Genomic DNA, 15,739 nt, shown 5'->3' with positions numbered 1-15,739 from the left:
AGTAAGTGCCAAAAGAATTTCATGTTAAATTATAGTTATATTGAGCACCATTTTTCTCTGTATAATGTTAATAGTGATTCTACACATTGAAAAAATTATGGGATGGCCTGGTTAGATATGAAAAATACATTTGACTCAATGCCACATATGACCATCTGGTTGGCACTGAAATAGGCTGGCTTGAAAAATGAGAGCAATAATGCCATTCAGAGACCCTTTCTGGGGAATAAGACCTCTATCCAAGCTGGATATTTCCCAAAATATAAACATTTGTTCAGGGACAAAGCAAGGTTAAGTGCAGCAGTTTTTAAATTAACACTGGAACTGATGAGCTACACTGAAATGAGGATAGATTTGAACTATGAACTATAAGACAGGAAAACAAATATTCTGATATATATAGCAAAAATCAAGCCATAGAAAGCCACTTTAACTATTCTTTAAAATGCCAGATGATGTGAGTGAAGTTACTGCATGGGCATGATTATATTTTAACATAAGAAAATCTGTCCTTATTTAAAACTGAAATGCATAAAGAGATGCAGGTTCAAAATAAGGAAATTTTTTTATGAGAAAGTATTATTTTTATAGATGGAATGTCTATAGAAAGGAACATGGAACAGTTGATATGGTGTTTGCTGCCCAACATTCCAGGTGAAATGCAAAAGTCTGTATACAACATTTGTAGATCTGGCCAAAGCCTTTATACCATCAGTAGTGAGGGTTTATGGAAAATTATGTTAAAATTTGGTTGCTCAGAGAAGTTCATCACATCAGTTCCATGATGGTATACATGCCTTGGTTCTAGATAGTGGATGCTGCTCTTGAGATTTCCCCATCACCAAAAAAGTGAAACAAGGAGCCTACTGGCATTCAAAACCTCTTCTTCAGGTGGAACTTCATGTAGGGCCTGATTAACTTGAAGTAAACAATGACTTCTGCATTGATTGATGATGGTCTGTTAAGAACACTATGGGATTGTTCAGCCCATCTCTGTAGCATTCAAACACATTCTATGGCAACATAAACAAGATTTGGACACACATATAGGACCAGGGTTTCTCATGTGAGGAAGGGAGACATATACCATAGCAACTATTTCAGTGGGGTCTGAGCAAAGAAGTTTTATACCTTAAAGATGGGCTGGGTTAAGAACAGTAATCAGTGACAGATATGGAAAGAGGAGCATTCCTAATCAGAGTGAGATGAGGTGGGAAAATTCTCTGGATCATTTATCAACACAGGACTTGGGTAGGGGAGTTTCCCAATTGGAACCAGAAACTGGATGAGATTTGAATTGGTAATCAAGGAAATGTTAGAACTAGGTATAGCTGTATAGCCCTTTCAGGTAGCAAGGAACTTCATCCAGTCAAAAGCCACAATTGTTTATGTCACAAGACCAGAATGAAATAGGACAATGAAAAAGTACAAGCTGTCATTGCTTATAAGTTTATGGTCATTAGGACCACTTAGACTCTATATTGGAATCCTATCATTTGTAATGACAATATCAATAAATTTCAAAGAAACAGTTATCACAAGGCCTTCTTTTGTTCTGTTTCATTTACTTGCCCAATATGAAGAGGATCTTAAAGGCAAGTTAGCTTCAATAGCCCTAAAACAAAAAGCCAACCCCACTAATGGTTGTTTATTTGGGTTTTTTTACAGAGTCCCCATCAGTTGCCAAGATTTTCATAAAGTTAACATCTGATCTCGTCATTCCCCTACTCAAAAAACTTCAGTGACTCCTTATCCCAGGGTCAAATGCAAAATTCTTTGGCATTCAAAACCTTCATAATGCATCCCTCCTTCCCCAAAACCTTTCTAGTCAACTTATATCTTATACCTTGCCTTATACTCTTTGATCAAGTGGCATTAGTCTCCTTGCTGCTCCTAGAATAAAATACTATCTCCACTCTGAACATTTTTTACTGGCAATCCTTCATGCATAGAATGTTCTCTCTCCTCAATATGCCCTGGTTTCCCTGGTTGCCTTCAAATTCCAACTAAAAAAATCTCATCTTCAGGAAGCCTTTCATGATTCCTCTTAATTCTAGTGCCTTCTCTCTGTTAATTACTTCCTATTTATCCTCTATATAACTATATAACTATATATATATATATGTATATATATATATATATATATATATACACACACACACACTTATTTTCTTGTTCTTCCCCAGAGCTTTGTACAGTGCCTAGCATGTAATAAACATTTGATTACTGATTAAATAGAAGTTACAAAAGAATTTCTAGTTCTAATATGGAACTAAGTCTGGGAGAAGAGATTTCAAATCAGCACCAGACAAAGTTAGTCAAAAGAATCATATTAGTTTGGTTTTTGCTCATCTGACTTCAGTTAGGTGTATTGGGTGATATTTACTAAGGTTCTACACTAAAAGTCTCTGCCCTTTTTAATGAAGAAGCTCTCTAGCCACTGTACTGTTGGGAGCAGTGAGGCAAGTGACAGTCTTTAAGAATTACATCATCCTTAGCCAAAGAGTCCAGAAGTACAGTGCTCAGAACAGAAATTGGGCATCACACTCAAGAGAAATGATGTGCTCAATAAAGAGCAAATATGTAAAACTGAGTATATAGACACAATATACAGTAAAGAATAGTATGGCATTCTCTAGAGAATATAGATGACTCTAGAATTGGAGCTATAAGCTGTCCTGATCATGTGTGATCCCTGGTCACAGCTATCTCCTCTTGCATGGCACACTATATAGATATGCATATATGTTCTTGGTATGTTTCTTGACCCCTGCATGTTTTGTCACATGTTCTCCCTGTACATGTGCCTCCCTCTGTTGCTGGTATGATAACCTTTAAAAATATCTATTCCATTTGTAACCAGGGGAACCTTTTCCCTGAGTTTAATGAAGACAAGGGCAAGGTTATCTGTTAGCCTTTGTTCTTGATATATTGGCCAGCCCACAAATTTTCATGATATTCGTAATGCCACTTCTTGCACATCATTGGAAATATATTGCAGTTTGCTTGAATTTATCATGTGTCTCTTTATTGACTTTTGACTCAAGGTCATCTTTAACAATGGTTCTTTAATTGCTGTAGTATAATAAGATTTGCAATCATACAAGGTCTTTTGTAGGGTTTTTAACAGTTTCAAAATTGCTTTTTCCTAATTCCAAATCGTTATACAGAAATCTTGAAATAATAGTTGTATCGGTGCCTGTATTGGGGTGATTTTTTTTATTTTCTATTTTAACCCAGATGTAGAATAACCCCTCTTCCATTTATTTCTGTATTGACACAATAAACCTACCTATCCCAACTGGTAGGCCAGGTTCCCAGAGAGGGTAGCTATTGCTATAATTTTCTCTTTCAGAATTCTAGGAGTATCCCTATCAGGGAAATGTATTGAATCAGTAGTTTCTGAACCTCAATTCCTGTACTTCCAATCAAAAGGATCAACTCTATTAACTTCTAAACAGAAAGCAAACTTTGGTAGGAGCATTATCTTATTCCCTGTCACCCATGCAATTTAGACTTTTTTCCTTTAAGAGAATTGGCACAATCCTTGATCCTTGAAAGGGTCAAGCTATTTCTAATACTTCTTGGTCATCTCAGTCAATCCCTTAATAAACATATATTGTCTACAATGTACCAGTCACATTTCTAAGTTCTAGAAATACAAAAAAAAAGATAAAAGACAGTCCACGTTCTTGAGAAGTTCACAATCTAATAAGGGAAACATGAAAATAATCATGTACAAACAATTTTTATACAATAAAAATTTTAAATAATCAATAGAGGAAAGGTACTAGAAGTAAAAAGATTTAAGAAAGGCTTCCTAGAAGATGGATTTTTGGTCATGACTTGAAAGAAGCCAGGGAAACCTGGAGGCAAAGAGAAGGAAAGAGAACTGGCTAAAGATCAACAAAGGAAACTCAGGAAACTGAGAGGTTATAGTCAGGTAGGAGAACCAGGAGAAGTGAAACAAAATCCTAGAGAAGAGAGAGTAGTAAGGAGAATCAGGTGATTGATAGTGCCATTAGGATACAGACAATATCAAGGATGAGGACTGAGAAAAAGTTGTTAGAGTTGTCAATTAAGATAGTATTAATAATTTTGTTAAAAGCAACTTTGAATGATAAGATCAGAAGACAGACTTAGAGAATTAAGATGAGAATATGAAGAAAAGAAATGGAGGTACCTATTGTAGATGGTCTTCTCAAGGATGTTAGATTCAAAAAGCAGGAGAGAGACTGTCAAGTGAAGGGTTTTTGAGGACAGAAAGATGAGGATATTTGTAAGCAATAGGAAAACAGTCACTAAAAAGGGAGATTTTGCAGACCATAGGGATGAAGATGATGGAGGGGACAATCTCTTGGAGAAGGTAGGATGGGAGTATTTATGAATGAATAGAGGTCAACGTTTGTAAAAAGGGCCACTTCTTGATGTGAGACAGAGGTGAAGGAGGAATAGTGTCAAAAGGTATCTGAGTAATGTGAGATGGGGGTGAAAGGTGAAGTGGGAACTCTCAAATGAATGTCTTTAGTTTTATTGGTAAAATATGAGAACAAAAGAGCCATAAGGCACTTCATGCTTGATTGTGGATTACAGTGGACAACTCTGATGAGAGAATTTTGCCCATCTAAATCAACTTGTTTCTGTAGTGCATATCCTTGTTAAATATCATTCTCTGACTATGGTTAAATGTATCTCCTCTTGTTAAAAATAAATGTCTCATTTTGTTCCAATATAAAAGAAACTGACTTAAATTGGGCAGACCTCAGAACAACTGGTATAGTTATATAGATTTATTTTGTTGAAGTGGGGAATAGGCAATGTAGAGGAAAGTGAATTCAGAATGGCCTTTATGCTTCTAATTTGTTAGCTGCTTATTATGAGGCACCCTCTACTTCTGGAAGAGTAGAGAATAAATTGGCTGTGCTCATTATCTAGGAGAGAATGAAAATGTAATCTCTTAAGAATTATATCTTGGAGGGGTGGCTAGGTGGCACAGTGGATAGAGCACTGGCCTTGGAGTCAGGAGTACCTGAGTTCAAATCCGGTCTCAGACACTTAATAATTACCTAGCTGTGTGGCCTTGGGCAAGCCACTTAACCCCATTTGCCTTGCAAAACAAAAAAAATATATATCTTGGGGGCAGCTAGGTGGTACACCAGCCCTGGAGTAAGGAGGAACTGAGTTCAAATCTGCTGACCTCACTTACTTAACTATGTGACCCTGGGCACGTCACTTAACCCTATTGCTTTGCCAATAAAAAAAGAATTGTATCTTGAAGAAAATCATGGCAAAGTGTCTTAGGATTGCCAACTGGTTGTCTTTCTCTGAGCATAAGTGGAGTGATCTTGAAGTAGGCGTTCCTAACCCGATGGCAGATAAGTTGGAGATGTCATGCATTCTTAGGTTCTTCAAAGTGGGAGCTGACTGGAAGAAGTAGAAATGTGCTACATTGGAGAGAATGAATACTGACAGAGTAACCCAAGTCCCAACATGATTGGGAGATATCCTTGTGGCTGTTCCTGATCTCACCAACTATGTGTCAGTGACACTCTGGCCTGCAACACCTGGTCCCCATATAGGAGGGTAGAGTTAGACCCCAGTTTAATAGGCTCTACAACACTCCTACTGAACAAAAGGGAGCAGCAGCAATAAGGCCTACAACAGTTCTCTGAATTGGGATCTGGAACCAGACTTGGCCACAAGATAAGCAACAATTGGCTCCAACATGGGTAAGTAATGCTCACCTAAAATATAAGGGTGCAGAGTCAGGTCTGCCACTGGAAGACAGACTTGAGTTCCAGCAGTGGTAGCACAATTGTTCTCTCATCTCATCTCACTCTGTCCAGGATTTGAGCAGCAGAGTAATCCTCAGAAATACTTTTATCTAGTCCTAGCTCAGAGGTATAGCAGGTGACCCTGAAAGAGTAAGTAATGAAATTCAACAAATATGGCCAGGGGAAAGTGGGCAGGGACACTGTCACCAGAAGACTGGGCAGCAATAGTAAGCCCAGGAAAAGAGCTCTGTGAGCAGTGGCCAAAGGCAGGCAGCCTATTGTTTGCTATAATCTCAAACAATTTGATTCCTTTACTTTACTGCCAATACACCACCTGAGGACAACTAGGCAGCAGAGTGGATAGAGCACTGGCTCTGGAGTCAGAAGGACCTGAGCTCAAATCCAGACTCAGGCACCCCCAATTGCCTAGCATCCAAGGTTATCTCCAGTCATCTTTATTCATATCTGGTACTGGATCCAGATGACTCTGGAGAAGAAAGTGAAGCTGGTGACTTTGTACAGCATCCCCACTCACTCAAATCCAATTAAAGTGCATGTTATGGCATCATCTCCCTGAAGTCATAGTCTTTGAAAACAAAGGACAAACATCATCACACCACCCAGTAGTCATAATACAACTCCTCCCCAGGAAAGGCTTGGAGGAACAAGGGGGTAGCATTGCTTTCTAGCAACAAAGAGACAAAAATGTTCACCCAACCCTGTGTAATAAGTCAATAGTTCTTCAGAAGATTTTGTATTCTCTTTACCCAAAGAGTAACCAGGGAGGGGAAGGATCTGGCTATCAGTCAGAGAAAACTAAGTGGATGATGGTAGTTTAGGGTAACTTTCCCTGAAAGTGTCATCCCCCTTGCTATGGTCCTACTACTGTTGGTTCTGCTAATGCAAACTTCATTGCATCTAGAGACTGTGGACTGCAGAGATATCTAGGACATTGTAATTCTAAAGGGGAGAGAAGGGGTCATGAAGTCTGGCATTTCTGGGCTTTATTCTCCTATATTAAATCATTCCTCCTGGGAATATTACATTGTTATTTACTGTTATTTGTGAGATTTGTTTTTTCCCTTATGTTTCTGTTTTAAGTTTTCTTTTCCTTTTGACTACTGCTTATATCAAGTTTCTTGAATACTAGAGGACAGGGTTAAGTAGTAACTGCCCTAAAGTCAATTAAGTTGTCGAAAGTCCTTAAGGATATTACCACCAAAAAGGGGGAGTATGGTGGCAGCAATATCCTAACTCTTGACCCCATGTAAGTTAGGCTGCTTTTTTCCTTAAAGGGTGTTGAAATCATTCCTGACACTTGATTGATTTAGAGTACTAAAGGCTCAGATTGTTTACACATACTTGTTGGTTACTTGAGAACAAAATAGGCACAAGGAACTCCAGCCCCACCATGATGCTTGACTGTGGATAAAATTGTATTACTCAGGCAAAGGAGCTTCACTTAGCTGAATGAACTAAGATTGTCTTCAACACATATCTTTCTCCTGCTATGAATGAGTATATCTACTCTTGTTAACTTTTTTTTAAAATTTCCCCAATTGATAAATGGTCAAAGAATATTAAGTTTTCAAATGAAGAAATTAAAGCTATATATAATCATATGAAAAAATGCTCCAAATCATTATTAGAGGAAATGTATCTTAAAACAACAAGGAGGTATCATTTCACACCTATCAGATTGACCAAGATAAGAAAAAGGGAAAATGATCATTGGAGAGATTTTAAGAGGATTGGGAAAGTGATGCATAGCTGGTGGAGTTGTGAATGGATCCAACCATTCTGGAGAGCAATATGAATCTATGCCCAAAGAGCAACAAAACTGTTCATACCCTTTGACCTGGTAATTCCAATTTTAAGGCTATATCCAGAAGAAATTATAAAAAAAGGGAAAAGTCCCACATATTCCAAAATATTCATAGAAGCTCTTTTTTGTAGTGGTAAAGAATTGGAAATTGAGGGGATACCCATCAATTGGGGAATGTTTAAGCAAGTTATGATACATGAATATTATGGAATGTTATTGTTCTATTAGAAACGATAAATGATTGGACTCTAGAGAAGCATGGAATGACTTGTGGGATCTGATGCTGAACAAAGGAAGTAGAACCAAGAGAACAATGTACATATTAAAAACATTGTGAGATGAACAACCTTGATTCTGCAGCTACTCTCAGCAGTTCAGAGAGCTAGGACAACTGTATTAGATTGACAATGAACATTATCCCCATCCAGAGGAAGAAGAAAAACAAAACAAAACAAAACACACACACATACACACACACAAAACAACCCTTCAGAATCTGATGAACACTTTATAAAAATTATCTCTTATGTATCTCTTTCCCTTAATCCAAATTCCTCATGCCAAAAATTACTAATCTGTAAACATGTTTATCAAAATATGTATGTACAAAGCTAACCTGACTGTTTGAAAACACCACAGACAACAGAAATACAAGAAAGATTAAAAAAAATACAGCAAACAAGAAAGGGACACAGGCAATGGCCAAAAGAAAAAAAATTACAAAGGAGAGGGCAAAGGTCACAAGCAGGGATATAAGAAAATTATTACAATGAGACAATACTTCTATCCCATCTATCATATGCAAGAATTGGTGTTTCTGATGGCAAGGTGCAATAAAAAAGGGGACCAAGTAAGCAGAATCTAAAAGTAATAATAAAGAAAGTGTTTAGAAGATGGAACTCAAAGAAAGGTACCTTGGAAACTAATTTCATGAAGAATAAAGAAGCTAAAGAAAGTATAAGAATCATGAATCAAAGATAGAAGTTTAGTATTTACAGCAAAGGAAGAAAAAAGTAAAGATCTTTTTTAAGTGCAGAAAACAAAATTAAAAATAAAACATAACAAGTTGGAGAGGAAAGGGGGATTTAGGGAAAAAAGAGGGATTTAGAGAAAGGGGAATTAGAAAACTAGCTAAGAGGAAAACTGAAAAAGAAATCAAGTAACAGGAAACTCCAAAGGTCACACAGCTAGGCAATTATTGTCTGAGGCCAAATTTGAACTCAGGTCCTTCTGACTCCAGGGTTGGTACTTTATCCACCAGCTGCCCTCATAATTCTTTAAATTTGTACCTACTATCCCCATCCAAACACTGTGTGTGTGTTGATTGAAGAGTGTTTTCCTAGATCCTGGTCAAATTGTAGCTTATACCTACACTTGAATCTTCCTTTTCATTAATTATACTTTCCCTCTGGTTTTTAACTGACTTTTCTTCTTTAGAACTTTGATAATTTTAGACTTTTTCCTGAGGACTGTGCTCAAAGTGTTCTCTGACTCTTCCAACATTGGGAATTCAATTCACATTTCCTCAGTTTTAGTTTCTATCTCAAATGATTTCTTGAGAGAGAACTGACCACAGCTCCCTTTGCTTCATTTGAGTTAGTATTTCTGTTCATACACTGCAAAGAAAATGTTGAACTGCCTTGGTAGAGTTTCTTCATATAACAATGAAATCATAAGTCTAGTCCTTATCCTTATACCTATAGCTAGCATTTCTATAATTAAATAATATTGGTGCCTGAATCCAGAAGACTAGTTCAAATTCACACTTCAAATCTTTTGGCAGAATCAGACATGAATATCATCTGTCTTTGTGTTACATTGAATATAAACTTCCCTGTTATATATCTTATTTTCTTTGAAAATGCTTATGGAAGGAAAATGGGGAGGGGGCAAAATAATGTTAAAGACTATCAGTGAAACATTTTTAAAATTACAGGGAAAAAAAGGAAAACTAGAAAGTACCATAAACTGCTACCATTTATATTCTACTTTAAGATTTTCAAAGCACTTGACAAATTATAATCTCATTTTTATCCTCACAACAATCCTGGGAGATAAGTACTATTTTATAGATTTTTTTTACAGTTGAGGAAACTGAGGTAGACAGAGGTTAAGTAATTTGCTAATGGTCTCTCAGTATCAAAGCTACCTTTGAATTCAGGTCTTCCTATCTCTAGGCTTAATACTCTATCCATCACACCATTTAGCTGATCCCAGATAAGCAGGAAAGTGCTAGAATTATCAGGTTAAATGTAATATGTTTTTAAATTGTGAAGTGATGTAATCATTCTGGAGAGCAATTGAAACTATGCCCTTTGATCCAGCAATGCCGTTGCTAGGTATATATTCCAAACATTTTTAAAAAGTATCTATTTGTTCAAAAATATATTTATAGCTCTATATGGTTGCTAAGATTTGGAAATTGTGGTGATGCCTATCAATTGGAGAATAGCTGAACCAGCTGTGGTATGTGATTGTGATTTTGCTATAAGAAATGACAAGTTGGATGATTTCAGAAAAACCTGGAAAGACTTGGTGAAGTGAGAACCAGGAGAATATTGTACATAACTGTATAATAAAGAACTGTGAATGACTTAGCTATTCTCCAGCAATACAATGTTTCAAGACAATCCCAAAGGAGATGCTGAAGCATGCTATTAAACTCTAGAGAAAGAACTGATATTGTCTGAATACTACTGAAAAATGCTATTTTTACTTTCTATTTTTTTGGAATCAGCTTGTACAAAATGATTAATATGGAATTGTTTTACATGATTTTACATGTATAATCTATATCAGATTACTTATCAATTTAGGAAAGGGATAGGAAAGAGAGGAAGAATAGAATTTGGATCTCAAAACTTTTTTAAAAGTTTTAAAAATTGTTTTAGTATGTGATTGTGGAAAAAAATTAAATATTGCAAAAAAGTATGTGAGATTCACTCTTGTTTTCTATATGGAAATGTATTTGTTGGTGATTTATAATAATAAAAAGACAATACATGTAAAGAAGTGACCAGGGAAGACAGTTCTCTTCTAAGGAGGTAGAAAACAAGTAGGGGAAAGGGATGGGTTGGGGCAAAGGGGACTGAGAAAAAGAGAGATACCTTGGGTAGATAGTTGGATAGGATGTGAAATCGAACCATAGTCTGGTATCTAGGACCAACCAGTAAGTAGGATAGTTACACACTTGATCCCTAATCTAATTCTCTCCCTCTAGACTGTGAGCTTCTTGAGATGAGGGATCATTTGCTTTTATTTTGACTTTTCTTTCTAAAACTAGTGCTCATAACACAGAGATTAATAAATGCTTATTGACTTTTATTAACTTGGATAAGGTTTTAGGGTAATAGTGTCCTTTGCTCTAAGGACTAAGTGAAACAATATGTTAAGCATTTTATAAACATAAGCTAGCATCCTTACAGTCTGTATTAAAATGGCTCTGGGGCACCTATTAAATAGGTCTGGGATAAGGAGATCCTTAATCAAAAGGAAGGAATACAAAGGCCATGGCTGGTATCAGTTAGGATTTCTTTTTTCCTCCTTCATGGCCTATCCTGAAATGTTCCTTAATTCCAATGTATCTCCATCACTGTCTCCTCCCACCCTATATAGCACCTCATTTTGTATCTGATCATGATGTTCTGACTTCTTCTTCCCTTCAGATTCCAATGGTGAGATAGGCTTGTACCTTGGGATGAGTAGGATTCTCATGTTTCAGACACTGAAGTTACACAGAGGTAACAAGGATTATAGAAATGTGATCATTAGATGAATTATTTTGGGGGAAAAAAGGTCTTTGTTTCCTTCTTTTAAGAAACTCTTAAGGACTCAGAGGGGAGAGTTCTATTGTGGTCTTGAGGAACTGGAAAAAGTAGCAAATTTTGTTTGAGTCCCTGATGTTAAAGAGGTTAATTTACAAATTAAATATAGGAAACTTACAAATCAGATATGGGAAGCATGTAATTTCATTTCTTAATACTGTTACTTTCCAACAAGTTCTTAGGACTATTAGTGTTCTTTGGAGAATTCCTAGGTAAAGACAGTCAAACGTGTCTAGTCCAAGGGCACTGCAAAAGAAATCATAGCAACCAGATCTGGGAAAATTAAACAGATGCATTGTTAAAGTTGACATTGTTTGAGATCAAAATGAATCTATTTTGATAGATAAAATAGTGAACCACTGAGATTCAAAGTTTTAAAAAGGAGATTTAGAATTAGGATAAAACAAAGAAATATGGATAATAATTTGGAGGTCTAATTAAATAACTTTGATTAAGTTCTATTATTTATCTAGGATCCTGGAAGATTTCTCCAGCAGAGGATTAGTTTCTGGCAGCCATTATCTTGAGATTATGGATATAAATATACATACAAGTATACCTTAGTCACAGAAATACCTAGGGAAACAAGCACAAGATAAAACTACATTTACCTTGTCCACCCCTTTTCCACAAACCACCTATCACTGATTCATTCTTGTAATCCCTCTCATCTACAATCAGGCAATGCATTGTAAAGTTGAAACATTTATATGTGCCACAGAATAAAGATGATCAGAAAATATTCTCCAAGGCAACCATATGCCTCTACATGCAAATATGATATTCATTGTTATTTCTTCCAGTGATGAAAAGGGATATGGAAGCATTTTTTTAAAGTATAACTATTTCTTTACCATATTAAGAAATATCTTCTCCAGCCTAAAACCCCTTTTAGGTAATTCTCTCTAGGAAAATAGAAAGAACAGAAACTAGGGCTTTCCTTTGAGATGGAGTAACTCTTTGTCTACACGGGATCATTGTCTTCTCATACATAAACAGTGCATTACATCTAAACTGAGGACAGTGATTTGATCAATGGAAAAAAACACTTTTAAGGAGCAGTCTAGGATGGAACTGAATGGTGACTCTTGTGGAATGTTAATCCCTAAGTTTGTTAACACCCCCAACCCCGTTAGAGATTTTGCTGCCTGAAATCTTCTTAGTTCCAAATTCTGTTAGAAGATATGAGAGACTATACTAATTTAGACATGTCTCCAAGTTAGAAATGAACTGTATATAGATTAATGACAAAGTCAATAAAATTGAAGCTTTGAGTCTAATTGAAATTATTATTACTCAATTTTCTTTTGATTGAGAAAACTTGACTTTTCAAAAATCTTATATCCATATGCCAAAACACTGGCTAATGTCCAGGGTAAAGGAAGAATAATTAGTTTTAATTATTAATTTGGGATTCTATTACTGTTATTGTGAAGGCTAAATTGTGTTTTGTTTTATGTAAAATAACCTTAAACATCACTCCTAAACATTTTAGTAAGTGATATATTTCCACCACAATTTATGTTTAAAATTAACAAATTAAGATACAAGTAAGGAAGGCTATACAAGTAGCACCCCCATGGCCAGACCCTTTTAATGATATGAGAGTCCTCTAAATAGTACCCACCTGTGTGTGACAGTTAGTTCACTGGATGCTAGAAAAGGCTAATTGAGATAATGTAAGGGGGAATCTGAATTACCCAGAAAGAAAGCTGTATATAAATTGGCCTAACCATTTGACCACCAGTTACAGAGTTCTTAGTTTTTAAGGATCATGCAATTAAAGCATAGGGGCAACTACTAGATCTGAGAATAGCACAGATTAAAATGGACATATTAATGGGAACATACCAAAAGCCTACAGGTCCATAAGGAAGTCAGAAGACACTTGTCAGTCTACAAGTGGAATGCAGAACCAAATAAACTCATCATGCCCCTTGATGCCACCATTCCTAACTCCATTAATAGTGGACCAGGTATCCTAGACCAGAGTAAGTGATGACAACTGACCAACATTTTTTTCTATTTCTGAGACTAATCAGGAGCAGATTGCTTTCACTTAAGACTTGTATACCAAAAAGGAAAGCTAAATAATCCATTTTTGAAGCTGCCACATCAGTATCCCAACCTGGAGAATTCCCACACATCTTATCTAGATGCAGATTTGGAGTCCCACAGCACCCCATTCCCCATCTTCAGTCAGCTGAAAATGTTCTTTAATAGATCTTTTTTAGACAAGTCAAGCCTTTTGCATGGGTTTTTTTCTTTTCCTCTTTAATTCAAACACAGCATTCCCAATAATATGGTAGAAGCATTTGTCACAAAAGGAGGAAATGAAATGGATAAAAGAAACTGATCAACTCTCATTCTCGACTTACTCAAACTCAGACCATCTTCAGTTCAATTGTTACAGTGAATGGCCCTAATTTTTTGGTAAGGTGGGTGTGACTATAAGGAAGACTAAATTTTTTGCACGTGTGACTTCCAAACTAGCTTTGAAGGCAACTTCCCAAGAATACAAATATATTAAACTACAGTAAGAAGCATGATTGGAATATGAGATTCATTTGAGTGTGTAAATTTTGGTGTGTTTGTTTAAAAAAATCAATTATGATGCTCCCATTTATAAAGCATGGTCTTCCTGTCATATTATTACATAAGGTTGTACACAGGATTCATGCATGTGTCTGTCTCTCTACCTTCCTTAAGTGGGCTGGAGCTGCAAAGATAATAGAGATAATGACAAATACCTGAATATATGATGCATGGTGGGTGAGGAGGGATGGAACTAAATCAAAGAATTATAAACATAGACCTGGAAGGGATCTCAGAAGACACCTAGTAGAATCTCTTCCTTTTAATGATGAGAAAATTGAGACCCAGGGAAATTAAGTGACTTGTGCAGTGTCACATGTAGTAAGCATTGGATATAGAATTTGATCCTAGGTTCTCTGAGAAAGTTAATGCTTTTGTGCACTTTTTCATTACTTTGAAAAATGAAAGTTGAATGATTAAAAGGGACATGCAATCATACTATTCCATCTTCCTTATATAAATCATTTCATATCTAATTCCCATTCAGATACAAAAATGCATTCAGTTTTCATTCCTTCTCAAAATGACAGTGTATCTAGGATTTTCAACTTTTTCAAAGTTACTCCCATATTTATCATCTATATAGTATTTTTACTATTCTATCTTCTAAATATCACCATGATGAAAAGAAGTGAGGTAGAAAAAGTAGGTATTTACCCCTATTTTTTACAGATTAATATGGAGATTAAATAACATGCTTCAAGGATCACAAAATTATAAATCCCCAGAGATACATGCCCACAGAGTTAGAAATACTGACACATAGAGCAAATATACACACATTTAAGAATACACTTACATGCTTCAAATATACTCAAATATACAGGTATACTTTGTTAACCTGAACCTCATTATGCACTCATTTACAGGGAGATATTTTATGTAATATTTTATAGCAATTGATTTTACAGAATCTGATAGTCCTCCAAGCCAATGGCTTTGAGTATACTTCCCTGAGTACTTCACATTTACTATATGTTAAACATAGATTTACATATATTATATAGATATTATACTACTATACATACCCTCAATTTTAGCTAATTCATATTCAATTTCTTTGCTTTTAAGAAATCTTTCACTTTCACCCCATTCCAAAATCAAAAAGTTTCTACAAAAACAAAGTCTTAAAAAGTAGTCTGAATAACTAGAGAGTTTTATGTTATCCTGTTTTTTTTTCTGATTGTTTTGTTTTAAAACAACATAAGGGAACAAGATGTGAGAGAAACTATAGTATGTTCTCTTCAACTAAGCTATGGGACACATCCCTTCGACTTTTAAACTCATTAAACTTTTTGTATTGTGTTGAAACCTATTTTGAGTATACTTAACATTTTATCAGAAAAATGTTTCCCTTTTAAAGATTAAATTTTAAATTCTTAAGTATAATTTTATAATATACCATAGTCAGCCATGATTCCATATAAAAGTACATCTATTGTTTTCAATGGGTAAATAAAATATATTCAATTAATTTTTCATGGGCATATATCGATTTCATAAATTGAAATATACCCACAAAATACATAATTATACAGTACATTCCATACTCTTAATTGGAGGGTGGAAGGTCAGTCCACTGTATGAAGAAATTACATAAATGAGTGGGTACAGGGACTTAGATGAGGGGAAGTTGTCAAGCAGGTAAAAGAGTGGCTGAACTGAAGGAAACAAGTAGTTAACAAATTGACTAAAAGAATGCTGATCAAAAAAATGTCTAA

Source organism: Macrotis lagotis, chromosome 2 (genome assembly GCF_037893015.1).
Source record: "Macrotis lagotis isolate mMagLag1 chromosome 2, bilby.v1.9.chrom.fasta, whole genome shotgun sequence".
NCBI lineage: Eukaryota > Metazoa > Chordata > Mammalia > Peramelemorphia > Peramelidae > Macrotis > Macrotis lagotis.
Note: the sequence above shows the minus strand (reverse complement) of the source record.